General features: G+C 44.7%; 1 protein-coding gene across 1 annotated transcript in view; it reads left to right on the top strand.

Moving 5' to 3' along the window:
- The window catches only part of PDZD2 (PDZ domain containing 2), a 216701-nt gene that overhangs the window by 26504 nt on the left and 176363 nt on the right, over positions 1-13834 (top strand). The gene's annotated exons all lie outside the window — the stretch shown is intronic.

The following is a 13834-nucleotide window of genomic DNA, read 5'->3' as shown; positions in this document are numbered from 1 at the left end:
TAAATAAATAAAATCTTTAAAAAAAAAAAAAAAGAACTCATTGGTGATGTTATAAGTAGTTGTAAAATCTTTGGTTTAATGTTGATGCTCAAACCATGAGCAGATTTAAGATTTAGAACTCAGATCTGCCTGAAAGGGCTGAAGGAACCTGAGCTTTCAGGTGGCAGGGAGGACTGTAATTTTTATTTTCAAGAAGTTCATTTTATTCTGTGAAGGTTTCTTGGATTGAAAGAAGAAATTGAAAGTTTAATACAATGGTCCTTGAAAATGCCATTCCTATTTGTATCTTTCCTCCCGCCACCTGTACCCACTTTGGGTTTATTTTTTAAAGTTTGTGTTTGTTATCAAAATGAAAAACATCTTAAATGATAAAAGCAGTACATGTTCAATTCAATAAGGCATAAAGAAGAAAGTGAGCATCACCTGTAATCCCACCACCTAGAGGTAACCACTGCTAATATTGGTGTATTTCCCTATGAACTTGCATGCAAGCATGCACACACAAATGGTTTAGTTGGACTACACATGTGTGTTTAAGAGCATGAATTTAGTGAGTCCTGATCCTATCACTTATAAAACATGTAACATCAGGCAATTTCCTAACCCCACTAAACCAAGGTTTTCCTAACTATAAATTGGAGTAAAGAAGAACAATACCTAACTCATAAGGTGATGGGAGATAAGATGAGGATATCCATGTAAAGGTTCATCACAGTGTCTGACAAGTGTGAGCCATTATTAATTTGCAGCTTTCTCTTGTCACTTCAGAGAAACATATAACTCAACAAGGCTTTTGGTAGCTTTAAAAAACTACCAGTTTCCATCCCTTTCCTCCCTATCGTAGTGGGAATTTGAGTATATTTGAACTCCTCTATGCAAGTTAGGTTCCTGAACCTACAATTAGAGCCATTGTTAATAATGATGTTTATGCATATTGCAGTTCTGTGCCAGGACACCACACACGTCAGCTCATTTTATAGTTCACAGCACCTCTGCGAGGTAATTGTCATTATCCCTGCTATAGATGAGAGAATCCACACTGGCAAAGAAGAGCCAAGATCCAAACCCAGGCCTTCCTCTTCCCACTGGGTTTCTCACTCTGACGAAGCCCGGTCCCAAATCCCAGTACATTCTTCCAAGGGTACTGGGATGAGTCTGAAAGTGGCTTTCTGGCCAGTGTCCAGCTGGTACCTAATAGAGCAAAAACTATCTGCTAGGCAAGGGAGGCATCCAGGAAACCTGGTCCCTAGAGGTTCCATCCTTCTCAGGGTGTTTTCTTTCCCTATAGAGTGTGCGTGACAATGATCTGTCCTATCTTCCTCATGGGGAATGAAGTGACAGTCAGATGAGAATGATGACAACACTAATAATATAATGAAAGTTTAAAATAGGAAAGACATGCCTCTCAACCACCATGCCTGTTTTTAAATTGTGGCCCTGGTCATTCAAAGTAGGTTTTTCCCCCTTGATACACTAACAACTCCTTCTGGATCTCACTAACGTCCTTCTTTCCTAACCAGCCCACCCAGAGAGCATTCATGACTTATCAGATCTTGCCAACTACCCTGGTTCTCTCTGAGTCTTACCTACAGTCTTACTTAGAATTTCAGTTATTCTCTAGGGACACTGGAAAGTAATAGTTCCCCTTCATGCCCTCATCCCCTAAACATGCATTTATAAATGGGTTAAACTCTCTACTCCTTGGGGTGATGTTAGGCGTGGCTTTTGTAAACAACATGGTTGAGGTGGCCCCTAGGGACCCAAAGAATAATCAAGTCTTTTCCTTTGTGAGAATATTGTTTGGAGCTTTATCCGGTCCTTTGCTTTTCCCAACTTTCTCCAGCTGATGGGAAGCAATGATAGACCAGATCAGAACCAGGGTTGGGGTCCTGGTGTTGCTTTTCTGGAAGGATTTCCCAGAGTTGGCGAGCATGGGGCAATTGGGAAAAGGAATCTGATCCTTGAGGTCAATTTGGAAGAATTGATTGGGGAACTACTTACTAGCCATTCAGTGTTTCCTTAATGTAGTTCACTGACTTGTAAAGAGGAGATGTTTTGATACATCATCATAAGACTGAGCAAGTCAAGGTGAAGTACTCAATTGAATGGTAATTACTTGGGAAGGAAAGAAGGGTCAAAGTGGTTGAACTTAATGATGCAAAGAGTAATCATGGGAAGAGAATTATAAACCAAGTGAGAAAGGTAGGGCACAGAGGTGAGGGACTCCATGTGAGCTATAAAGATGATTAAAAACCTACCTTTATAAGAAGACCTCCATCAGAGTGAGAAACAGCATAAAGAATATTTTTCAAGGGTCCCAAGTTCTAACAATGTATATATGTTTTGTTTTCTGGGTAATTATTTACCTATTAATGAGTGTAGATGTGATTTTTATAAAAACTGAGTAACATGGGGTGTCTGGGTGGCTCAGTTTCTTAAGCATCTGCCTTCTGTTCAGGTCATGATCTCGGGGTCCTGGGATCGAGCCCCACGTCGGGCTCCCTGCTCAGGGGGCAGCCGGCTTCTCCCTCTCCCTCTGCTCCTCCCCCTGCTTGTGCTTTCTCTGTCTCTTTCTCAAATAAATACATAAAATATTTAAAAATAAATAAAAAAACCCACCTCCGAGTAACAAGTACAAACTAGGGTAGTCAGATTTAGCAAATAAAAAATCCCATGCAGTACTTGAGACATACTTATACTTAAGAAGTATTCATTTTTCACCTAAAGTTCTAATTTAACCAGGTCTCTTATATTTTATTTGGCAACATCAGTGCAAACCTGTTTGGAAGGAAGGGCACCAACCCCCCTAGGTGAGGTCACCCCTGGGAAACTTTCAAGATGGTGGGGGAGGGATCTGTGTAAATTCTTGCCTGCATGGAGTGGTGGAATGAGCCGGGCCACGGTAGGAGAAAAGAGCAGTGTGAGATATTTAGGGGGCTATGAAGACTATAATCAAAATCTGTGTTTGATGAAGGGAAGTAGAGTCAACTCATCCTTTGGACCAACTAAATGTAAAAGGGAACAGTAGTTGCTGCTAGAGATATTTGCAGACAGCAACAGCAGAGATGTGGAAGGGATGGAGGGGTGGGGTAGACGTCTGCTGATGAGGAATCCAGCAAAAGGAGATCATTTTTATCCATAAGGAATTCTGTCATTGGACATGCACCAACCAACCCTTTACTGGGGGCTTTATCACCTGCAGGTACTGAAGCTCCAGAGATAAGTAAATTCTAATTTTTACCCTCAAGGGATTCACAGTCTAGCAGAGGGAGGGAACCTGTAAACTGAGCAATGCCTGAGTTTTATCCCAGATACAGGTCCACAGAGATGCCCCCAGGATAGATGCCATCTTTTCTTGGCTGGATTCATAGGACAGCTTCCTCACCCCCCCTCTCTGCGTCTACCCAGCTGGTCTTCTAGGATATTCTCCCTGGAGCCAGCATCATCATTCTAACTTGGAGATCCATTCAGGGCACTCCTGCTAAAAGCCCTTCAAGAATAAAGCCCAAACTACTGCCTCACAAAGCCCTGCTTCTCTAGCCACTGCCCAGTTTGCTGCTCTCCTCACACTGGCCCCAGGCTGACCAAACTTGCCACCAGGGTGAACCTTTGTAGACCTCAGAACAGGGAATCTCCACCTCAGCTCTGCTCCTTTGTTCTTGCCATTTTCACTTCCTGGAATCTTTTCTTCAACTTGCTAATGTCCGCTTATCCTCAGGGCTCAGTTTACAGTCACTTCTAGAAGCCTTCTTTCGGCCTTCCAGGACTAATTAGGTGCCCCCTGGTCGGCTTGTCACAATTCCCTGGACTTAGGGGTTATCCCACACTGCATTGTAACTAACTGCCTGGTGGGCCTTCCTTGTCCCACTGTGGTCTCCGCGCTCACTGGGCCCACAGTCAGTGCTGCTTATCAGTGTTTCCTCAGTACCTAGTGTGGCCCTTGGCTCAATAAATCATGTTCTAAAATAAATCCACTTGCTAAATTGGGCTTTTTCAGGATGTAGAAAGAGACCTGCCCAGGTTATCTTAAGCAACTAGGGTTTATCAGAAGGATCTCAGCTGCATGCAGGCAGCCATTTCAACAACTAGATGATTCCTTGGAACTCCTGAGGGGCGATGACTCATCAAGAAAGCCTTCACAGTAGAGAGGATTTTTGAGCTTGGTGCAGAAAGATGAATGGGTGTTTGCCTAGAGACCCAGGTAGCAAAGAGGGTGTTGTAGCCTGACCTGAGCTGATTGTCAGGCTCTTTTGTTAAATATCAATAGCAATCAGGAAAGGTTGAGCACTCCATACTTCCTGTCTGACAACCTCACTGCCAGGTGGTAGGTTACCATGAAAGCAAGTCTTTGACTCCTGCTACTCGTAGAGTAGGTATTAGCAAGCACACACAGAGATAGTCCCACAACCTGCTTGTATGTTTGGTGACATCTCCACTGCTTGTTCCGGTAGGCGCTCCAATGAGCCCCTTCCCAGCAGGTTCGCTCTGTGGCAAGAATTACCTGACTTTAATGTCAGTCCCAGTGAAAAATCCTCCATTAACTGGGGATCCCCAGACCAATGGAGTTCCACAGCTGAAGCACCAGTCAGAGGTGTCAGGGAGCTGGATCTCCCTGGATTCTTACAACTCAGCAGCGGAAGACAGAAGTGGCTACACAAGCCTTTCTAACCAATTTATCTTAAAAATCTCTCATTCCACAGATGAAAAAAAAATATTTCTAACCCCCATTTTGGTAACAACAGAACTTTCTGCTGCAGATTTAGATAGTGATATTTCAAGTGTGGACTCTGATAAGTGTCTTTCAAACATTAGCTCACGACCTCTAGAATGCAGAGTAGGGTTGTCATCACTTGATGTATCAAAATATTTTAAAGTAAATTTCAGACAATATGAAGAGTGGGTGGGGGCTTTCTAGGCAAGGAGGCAGACATCAGCAAAAGTCATGGGTGAATTCATAGGTAACCTTTTCTTAGTCGGTGGGAGTTAGGCCCATGTAAAAAGACCTTGAGGAACTTAAATGTTAGAGATTCTTTCACATAGAATCTGTGTGGTTAAGGTCCATAGGAGAGGCTTGGCATCTTTCCTCATCTGTTCAGTGGGAATGATAATAGTGTCTGCCACATGGGTTTTTGGGCGGATAATTAAAGGAGAATACTATAAGAGCTTGGCCTAATCCTAGTACATAGTAAATGTGCAATAAACAGTAGCTGTGATTGTGTTTACTGTTATTAAATAATAATTGTTGTTTTCCCATTGTCTAGCCTTACTCCTGGTTCATAGAAGGCACTTAGTAAGGGATTGCAGGGATGAATGCATTTGGAAGTCTCCTGACTTATAGTCACTCATTCAACAAATACCTGTTGGGCATCCATACGTGCCAGGCACAGTGCTAGGCCCTGGAAATAAAATATTACAAAAGGCCACACAACCTTATCCTAAAAGCGTTTATAGTCTACAAGGGTAAGAGGTCAAGTGAACAGGCAGTGGGAATGCTACCAAAGCTTCGAAGGTCTAGGGAAGAGTCAAGGGAAACCCCAGAGAAGGTGATGTCTAAGCTGAGTCCAGAGAGGGGAGTAGGGATTAGCCAGGTAAAGGTGATTAGAGCAGGAGGACAATCCCAGTTCAGATGTGTTCAGGGGCCTGAGGCAAAAAAGAACCTACCTTGTTCTCACAGTTCTGGGCAGGTAATTTAGTTCAGGTAATTAAACATCCCAGAGAGGCTTAAACATGACTGGAGAGTAAAGTTTTAAATTTTCACATCTCCAACTACACAAAAATCATTTATGTTTTCTGACTGCAAAAGATGGAATGCAAGCAAATGTTGCCACCAAGTCTGGAGAATGGGAGATGGAAGGAATGGTTTCCTCTCTCTTCCCTTCCTATCCCTTCCCTTCCTCTCTCTCCTTCTCCCTCACCCTTTCTCTCATTTCTGGTTTCTGTTAATGTGATTTATGCTCTATTCAGGAATGTAGGCTTTTAGTCTTAGATTTCTAGTTCTTGCAACCGATACAACTGAACCTGCGTGTCCTTTTGCTTCCACCATGTTTTCCAATCCATGGTCTTGAGAGAGTTCATTTGATTGGGCTCCAGGTTGTGTGTGGTTGTTGCAGGGGTGGGTGGTGGACAAGGGATGAGAGATTGAACAAATTCTTCCACGGTCTTCTGGCTCTTTTACTGTATTATTCTTTGGAACAGGTATTAGAAACAGATGAGCGGGCATTTGCAGGGTAATAGCAAGTCATTTGGGAGGCCACCAACAAGGAGGAGCTGGCCTTTGTCTAAGCTCTTCAGCTCTCCTAGGACCGACTTTGACATCCCTTTCATTGGGCACAGGCCCCTGGTATTAGATTGGATTTATTTCAGAATTCCTTTCACTGAGCATGGATATTGGAACGTTCTGGTTCTAAGTTAATTAATTCCCACCCAACCCCTGCCATGGCTAGACTACACCCTCAAGTCAGGTGTTTACTAGTAAGATGTCTTAGGATTCATACATTCACTTATCCATTTATGGATAAGTTTACTCAACAAAGATTTACTGAATACCTACCATAAGCACAGTACTATAAAAAATAAGAAAAGGGAGGGGAATGGAAACACATTTCTAATAAATTTTTAATAGTGTATAGCAGGGTTCTCAACCTCAGCGCTATTGCCATTGACATTTTGGACCCGATAATCCTTTGTTGCAGGGGCCTGCCCTGTGCTTTGTAGAATGTTTAACAGCATAACTGGCCTCAACCCACCAGATGCCAGAAGCACCCCCTCCCCAGTTATGACTATCGGAAATATTTCTAGACATTGCCAAATGTCCCTTGAGGGGGCAAAATAGCTGGTGGTTGAGAATCACTGGCTTACGATATTAGGCATCATCGTCAACACTTCATATACATTTTTTCATTTAATCTCTCCGCCCCAATAAGCCCTTAAGGAATATCATCTCAATAGAAGTGTAAGAAAAATCAAATGATTTACTTAGAGTCTCATGGGTAATAATTATGGCATTTGGACTTTAAATCTAGGTCTTTCTACAGACTACATCCCCAGACTTCCATACAACACACTGTCCTACCCCCAGAAGAACTTAACATCTCGTTGGAGAGATGTGATAGGAGCCAGGTAAGTGCCAGTTGCATTCACTGGAGAATAAGTGATGTGAACGTTCCGAGAGAGGTAACAGTGGGCGAGGGAGGTCAGGGAACACATCCTAGAGAGATGAGAATATTCTTTGGATGTTTGCGGATAAACAGTTTGATTGGAATAGTGATTTTGTGCTGAGGAGTGGCGGGTGGTAAGACTTGGACAGGTAGCTTTGGGTAGCAGTTAAGAGTCCGCACTGGGGGGCACCTGGGTGGCTCAGATGGTTAAGCATCTGCCCTTGGCCCAGGTCATGGTCTCCAGGTCCTGGGATTGAGCCCCACATTGGGCTTCTGGCTCGGTGGGGAGTCTGCTTCCCCCTTTCCCTTTGCCTCCCTCTCTGCCTCTCCCCCTGCTCATGCATGCACATGCTCTCTCTCTGTATCTCTCTGTCTCAAATATTTAAAAAAAAAAAAAAAGCGCCCACGCTGGTTCCAGGTGGAATTTGTTTGAATTCTGGCTCCTCCACATACTAGTTACATGACTGTGAGCTAATGAAGGAATTTTTTAGCCCAGTCTCATTGCCTGTAAAATGGGTTGATAATCACGGATAGTACATATTCTTAAGATTGCAATAAGGATTCAATGAGCGAATATACAACAAGGGCTTAGAACAAAACCCAGAATCCAGTAAGTGCTCAATAGATGCTGGCCACTTAGTGCTTGATTCTGTTGGACTTCAAATAGTTTAGAACCTATATTGTAAATAATGGGAGCTTTTGAATCAAGGTTCACAGGTACTACAGTTCCCCTTCCTGTACTTATGGCAAGATCACGAATTGGCGTCTTTGGGTTGGAAACCATCTCTGGCTGCCTCAGCTGTTCCCAGAGTACCAGCGTCAGAGTGTTCAACCCCTCTGTGGGGGCTTTGGGCTTGAAGCCTCGGAGACATCTTTCCAACAGAGATTTAAAGGGGGGAAGAGGCAGCCTGGGCTTGTGTTCAGATATTCATTCACTCTTCTGTACATTCAATCAACATTTACTGAATACTTTTTTTTCATTCTGGGCATCATGTTTCTATTAACTACATCTGGAACACCAATAAGTCACCATTCTGCCCATGTGTCAGCTGCAAGTTTATTGGATAGAATTGTCATTGTTTAGTTTTAAGACAATTCAAAGTTATTTCTGTGGCTTGTGTTAAAATCTTGAGGTTTCTTCTCATGCTTCACTTGGTGCCACTGCTGGGCTTTGTACTTATGGAGATCTGATGGCCCTGGATGTGGTTGGGGATCTTCTCCTGGGAATTTCCTCTTTCTTCCTCTCTCCAGCTTTTTATAGCTACATAAGGTTTAGATCTGTTAGCAAACACATGGATAATTATGCCCTTCTCTGTTTATAGACTGGGGATAAATTGTCCTAATGGGAAAATATCTGTCCTTTGTAGTAATTTGGATCAAGGCATTTAATTTTTTGTGTGTGGTTCATTTGCCTTTCTAAAAATCATTTTGATGTTTGTTTCACTCATGAATCATCTATTGTTGATAAACAACAGTACTCAACAAACCCCATTAAAAATCTTTTCTCAATCTAAAAGTAGTTGACATTGGAGAAGTATGTGACCCATCCATATGTTTTCTCATAGATGTTGAATTAAAGGAAACAGTTGTATTTTAAGACTCAGGGGACCTCTGATAAGAGGCCCGTAGAAATGATCCACCAGAGTCTGCCCACCAGCGTGCTGGAAAAACTCAATTCAGCTCAGTTTGTCTCAAAGCATCACTGTTGTAATGCATTTGTATTCGTTCTTTCAGTAGTAATGGAGAACCTACTATATGCAAGATTAGATTATAGGGGAAAAGCAAAGTGTTTCTAAATAATAAAATAGAGGTAGACCTTGATTGGATTCTTCAGCTTTGTGAGAGACAGCGATGTATGCTTCCGATCAGAAGACAAAGTCAGTCCTTTCCTCTGCTACGCTGGGGAAAAATAATTGCCCTCTCCTGGTGATGATGTAAATAAACCTGTAGAAGTCTTGGATTTTACTGAATTTAGGCCAACAAGCATCCATGCTGCTTTTTGCAATGTTTCCTCCCTCCTGAGAGGTAAAAATACTCGATGAGAGGCAGTGGTATAATTGTTAAGCACACCCTTTTGAGTCAAACTAGATGGGTTTGAATTGGGAACTCCAACATTTACTAGCTTCATTACTTATCCCTGTTGTGACTCAGTTTCCTTGTGTTAGAAGAAGGCTAATAATTATTCCCACTTCACAGGGCTCCTGAAAGAAAAAAAAAGATAATCTACACAAAGTTGTTAGCACAGTGTCCAACCTAATTATAGTAAGAGCTTAATAATTCATAGCTATTATTATCATTAACATCAACTGGTATTTGTGTGCCTACTAAACAAAAAGCAACGTTGCCTGTACAGAGAAACAATATAGAAGAGCGAGTCTCTTAAATACACTTATCACCTATTCAGTATCTAAGAGTTGGACATATTCTTAGAGATACCCATTCCAATAAACAAAGGTCCAAGGAGATGCGGGCATGTGTTTGTGGGGAGGATTGCATTCTTGTGGTGCCTTGTTTGTGAGCGTAGAGCACAGATGCTCACGATATTTGCTCCCACGTTCAACAGAGTAGAGATGACCACTTTAGCCCTGGAAGGGAATGGAAGGCATTCTCTAGCCCAGCTGCTGCCTAAACACGCAAGACTATCACTTAAGAGGGAGTCTGATAGGTGAAGATTGTACAGTGATGTCAGAGTCAAGTCAGTTACCATTAGCATCAAGCAAGCCTTCTTCATGTCTGACCCAAATTTTGATGTTGCATTTGTGTCTCTTACCTCTTTTGTCTCCTGTGGAGATGAGGAACAGCTGGTCGGTATCCTCTTTATAATAACCCTTCAAATGGGAGACGACTGTTAAGTTTGCCTTTAGGCAGTTTTTACTCTAGACTAAACAATTGCAAATCCTTTAACCTTCCCTCAAAGGTTCTATTTTCTGTCTCTTTAATCATTTTGGTTCTCCTTTGGAACCTTTCCAGTGTCTCCCCATCTCCCTTAAAATAAGGGGCCTCACACTGGACATACCACCCTAATAAGGGTCTATCTGCTGCCAAATTCTTTATTATGGGGGAGGAAGAAGTGGGGAGAGGCACTTCCCTTTCACGTCAGCCTCCCGCCAATGTGAACTCGCCCCGGTGTTGTGTTGCCTATTTCTTATCAGTACAAGACGCAGATGCATATTGAATACATGGTCTGCTGTGACCCTCACGTCTTTGTTTTCTCGAATCTAGATATTAAGCTCCATTTGCGCCTGTCATTTTGATCACCACCCCTCAGGACACTCCTTTGTAATCAGCCCTCGTGCTGAACTCTCAACTCTTTTTAATGAACCATTTCCTGCATGTGTTAAGGCACTTTGGATTCTCTTAACATATCAGCAGTTTCTGCTCAAATTAATGTTACTTACAGACTCTGGGTGTACACACAGCAATTGTAAGTATTATTTAAACCAGACCTAGGGTAAAATTAGAGACCACTTTTTAAGCACCCCTTTGTTTACCGAACCATTGATCTGTTTTCCAGTCAGCAGTGAAACTGGCGAGGGAAAAGACCAAGCACATCGTATCTTTCTAGCCTGCTGATGAGAATGTCATATGCATTCCAAAGCTTTCCTGAAATTAAGTTATTATACAGATGTGCTCAAATTTTAATTCCTGGCATATACACACCCTAAAATGAGCTCAGACAACAAAGTTGGTGGGGGAAGGGAGAATACTTATTTGTATTAAAATCCTGGATTTACTTTAAACAGCATTGGTTGGCACATCATAAATTACACACCAGATTGATGGAGCAGAGAAAGTTAGAAGTAAAGCATTAAGAAACTGTCAGTGGGGAAAGCAATCCGAGGGAAAAAAGGATGACTTCTGAAATTATTAGAAAATCATTCAATTTGAACCTAATTCCCATAAAACTTATCAGATCCTGAGATGCCACATGAAAGTATGCTAATGAATCCACCAGGGCTACCACCCCAAAGCAGAGGAGAGGGAATGGGGAGGGGGGTGAGGAAACCACATTCACTGAAGCCTTATGATATTTGTAAGCCAGACACTCTTAAGAGTTCTGACATACTTGGCTTTTCCTAAAATCATAAGCCTAACTGGCTTTGACCCAGGAATTGCTGTATTTTGAGGCGTGGCTTGCAAACTTGTTCTCACCGGACACCTGTAGTGTTCTCAGCTCCACATATCATTGCTGGTTGCAATCCCCACACCTCCGGGAGATACACTTTATCCTGGGGTTTTGTTTCCTTCTAGTACTTCCAAAGGAGGACCACCACCACCTGGCATTCCTGCCTGTCTCTGGTTTGCTGTTGTGCAACCTGAATGAAGCAACTGAGGGTAATTCAGGACTGATGATTATGATAATTAGTTACTAGTGCACTCTGTGGGCTGCTTCTGCGAGAAGACAGATTTCCAGCCTGGCCTTGACATGGGTAGGCCCCTCCCCAACTCTAAGTACCCTTTCCAGTAACAGTAATGGTATTGAGAACTGAAGCCTTCTTTTGCCTCTTCCTTTATAATGAGTTACTTCGAATTGCACCAGATCTACCCCTTGCAAAGCTAACTGACTTTAAGGCGTTGCTGGATGCCCATGGAGAGAACCATAGCTTAGAGATACAGGTTTGGGGCAAGATGCTGATATGAACCCCAAGGAGTGGGATGAATGTGTATCCATCTCAAGTCCCAGGAGGCAGAGGGCTTCATTTTGTGCCTAGATTTGTGCCATTCAACCACAGGTGGTCTCCATACCTCTAGCTCCCTTTGGGAGCTCCGACCTGGATCCCTTTGGAAGCCAGGTGAAAATGTGTTGTGAGCAAAAGTTCCTTAATGGTTTGAGGTTTGGCACAGCGATGTTTTTTACTTTTCAACAAGTGTGAAAAGTGGAATAAAATACAATTGGAAGTTAAAAAAAAAATCTCTTCGGGCAATGAAATGTGGGGTGAATCCCTCTCTCTCTGAGAGCCCTCCCTCCGCTTTTAGAAAAGCAAACACTCTTTTCCTGTCTTATTTGTATTCCCATTAATTTAAGACAGGAAGCCCTCGATGGGTGTGATGTAAACAATTCAGCCTCGTGGGTCGGGCTTCCTCATCAGTTTGCAGCTGGAGAGATGGCTGCGCGGCCCAAGCCCATTCATGCCTCTCCCGGGGACGACTTGTTGACTGAACCCCGCAGATGACGGGAGGGGCGCGGGAGCGGGAGAAGGTATAAAGGAAATGCTTAAGTTGTGCGGTCACCGGCGATTGTAATTCAGCGGTGGTAAATTCGGTTCCTGCAGCAGAAAGACTCTGACTGGAGGTTTCTGACAAGTTTCTTGACATCCTGCCCGGTGTGATGGTTGTGATTCTGGTTTGGGGCTCCCCCACCCACCCCCTGTAGGAACCCACGCTGCTGCTGGTTATGAAACGGAGCGGTTATGAAATGAACTGGTGTCGGGGAGGTGGAGCTTCTCGCGGCGGCTCGAGGGAGAACTTTTGACCGGGCGAGGGTATCTGGGAAGGGCGTTCTGCGCTCCAAGCCGGCTCCCGGTTACGGCGGGCAGCCCCTGAGCGCTTCATGTCCGCGAAGGTGTCTGCACCAGCCGCCACAAAGTCCCTGAAACCCTCCCGCGGGCGGCTTCCTTCTCCCCGCCGGGGAGTGACCGGGGAAGGGGTTCTGGAATGCTGTGGAGTTTTGACAAGTGAGCAGGGGAGTGACGGGCCGAGCTGGGATCCCATTACAGTCTTTTCATAACCTCCCAGCCCGGGCTGCGGGCGGGAGGAGGGGTCCTCCCACGGACATGGAGCGGACCGCGAGGACCCGGCTCCAGAAGGACGGCGCGGAGGCGCGCAGGGGGGCGGCGTCCCGGGCGGGGAGCCCGAGCTGAGCGCCCGAGCTGAGCGCCCCCTCCCGCGCCCAGCCCGCGGCGGCAGGTGATTAGGCAGCGGCTCGCGCGCGCAGACGAGCGGGGCCCCGGCGCGCAGGATTAGCGCGGCCAGCTGCTCCAGACCCGGACGCCGGCCCGGCCGCGGAGGCATCGGAGCGGAGACCCCCTCCCCCCGAGGTGACTTCAGAACTGGAGGTAGGAATAAACCTGGCAAACAGAAACCTCGGGCTTCCCCTCCCCATCGGGTTGGGGTGCAGACCGAGGCTGAATCCACAGCCTCAGAAAAACTGATCTCGCAAATCACTTGGGTGTCTTGTTTTTTACTTGGGGGATTGGCGTGTTTATAGATGGTTTGTGTTCCTTGGGAGGAGTAAGCGACTTGGAACTGGTTTGCCAATTACTGACGGAAGGAGGTGCCTGGTGGTGGGGGGGTGCTGGGGTGCGGAGAAGGGGGGCACAAGGGGCAAGTCTGGAGGGGCTCCAGAGCCACGGTTCTTTCAGACACCTCGGATAAGAGGTGCTGTTGAAGCCCACGGAGTGTGCGTGTGTGTGGGGGGGTGCTCCAGCAACCCCCGCATCTGTTACACTGCTCTTACCCCATGCTTCTCTCTGGCTCACAGGGAAGGGGATCTGGGAAAGAGCAAAGATGCGTCTTGTACCAGCGGGAACTTTTTTTGAGCCCTCAGGAGGTCATGATCTCTTTTGGGGACAGATCTTTGCCCCAAACTACTAAACAGCCTGCTTGGACAACTCCTCCACCACTGATTCACAGAATATTTTGATTGTGTCCACAAATCTAAGAATTTAAAGATGAAA

Source organism: Ursus maritimus, unplaced genomic scaffold, assembly GCF_017311325.1.
Source record: "Ursus maritimus isolate PB19 unplaced genomic scaffold, ASM1731132v1 scaffold_15, whole genome shotgun sequence".
NCBI lineage: Eukaryota > Metazoa > Chordata > Mammalia > Carnivora > Ursidae > Ursus > Ursus maritimus.
The sequence above is the reverse complement of the archived record's forward strand: the minus strand, read 5'-3'. Positions and strand labels throughout refer to the sequence as shown.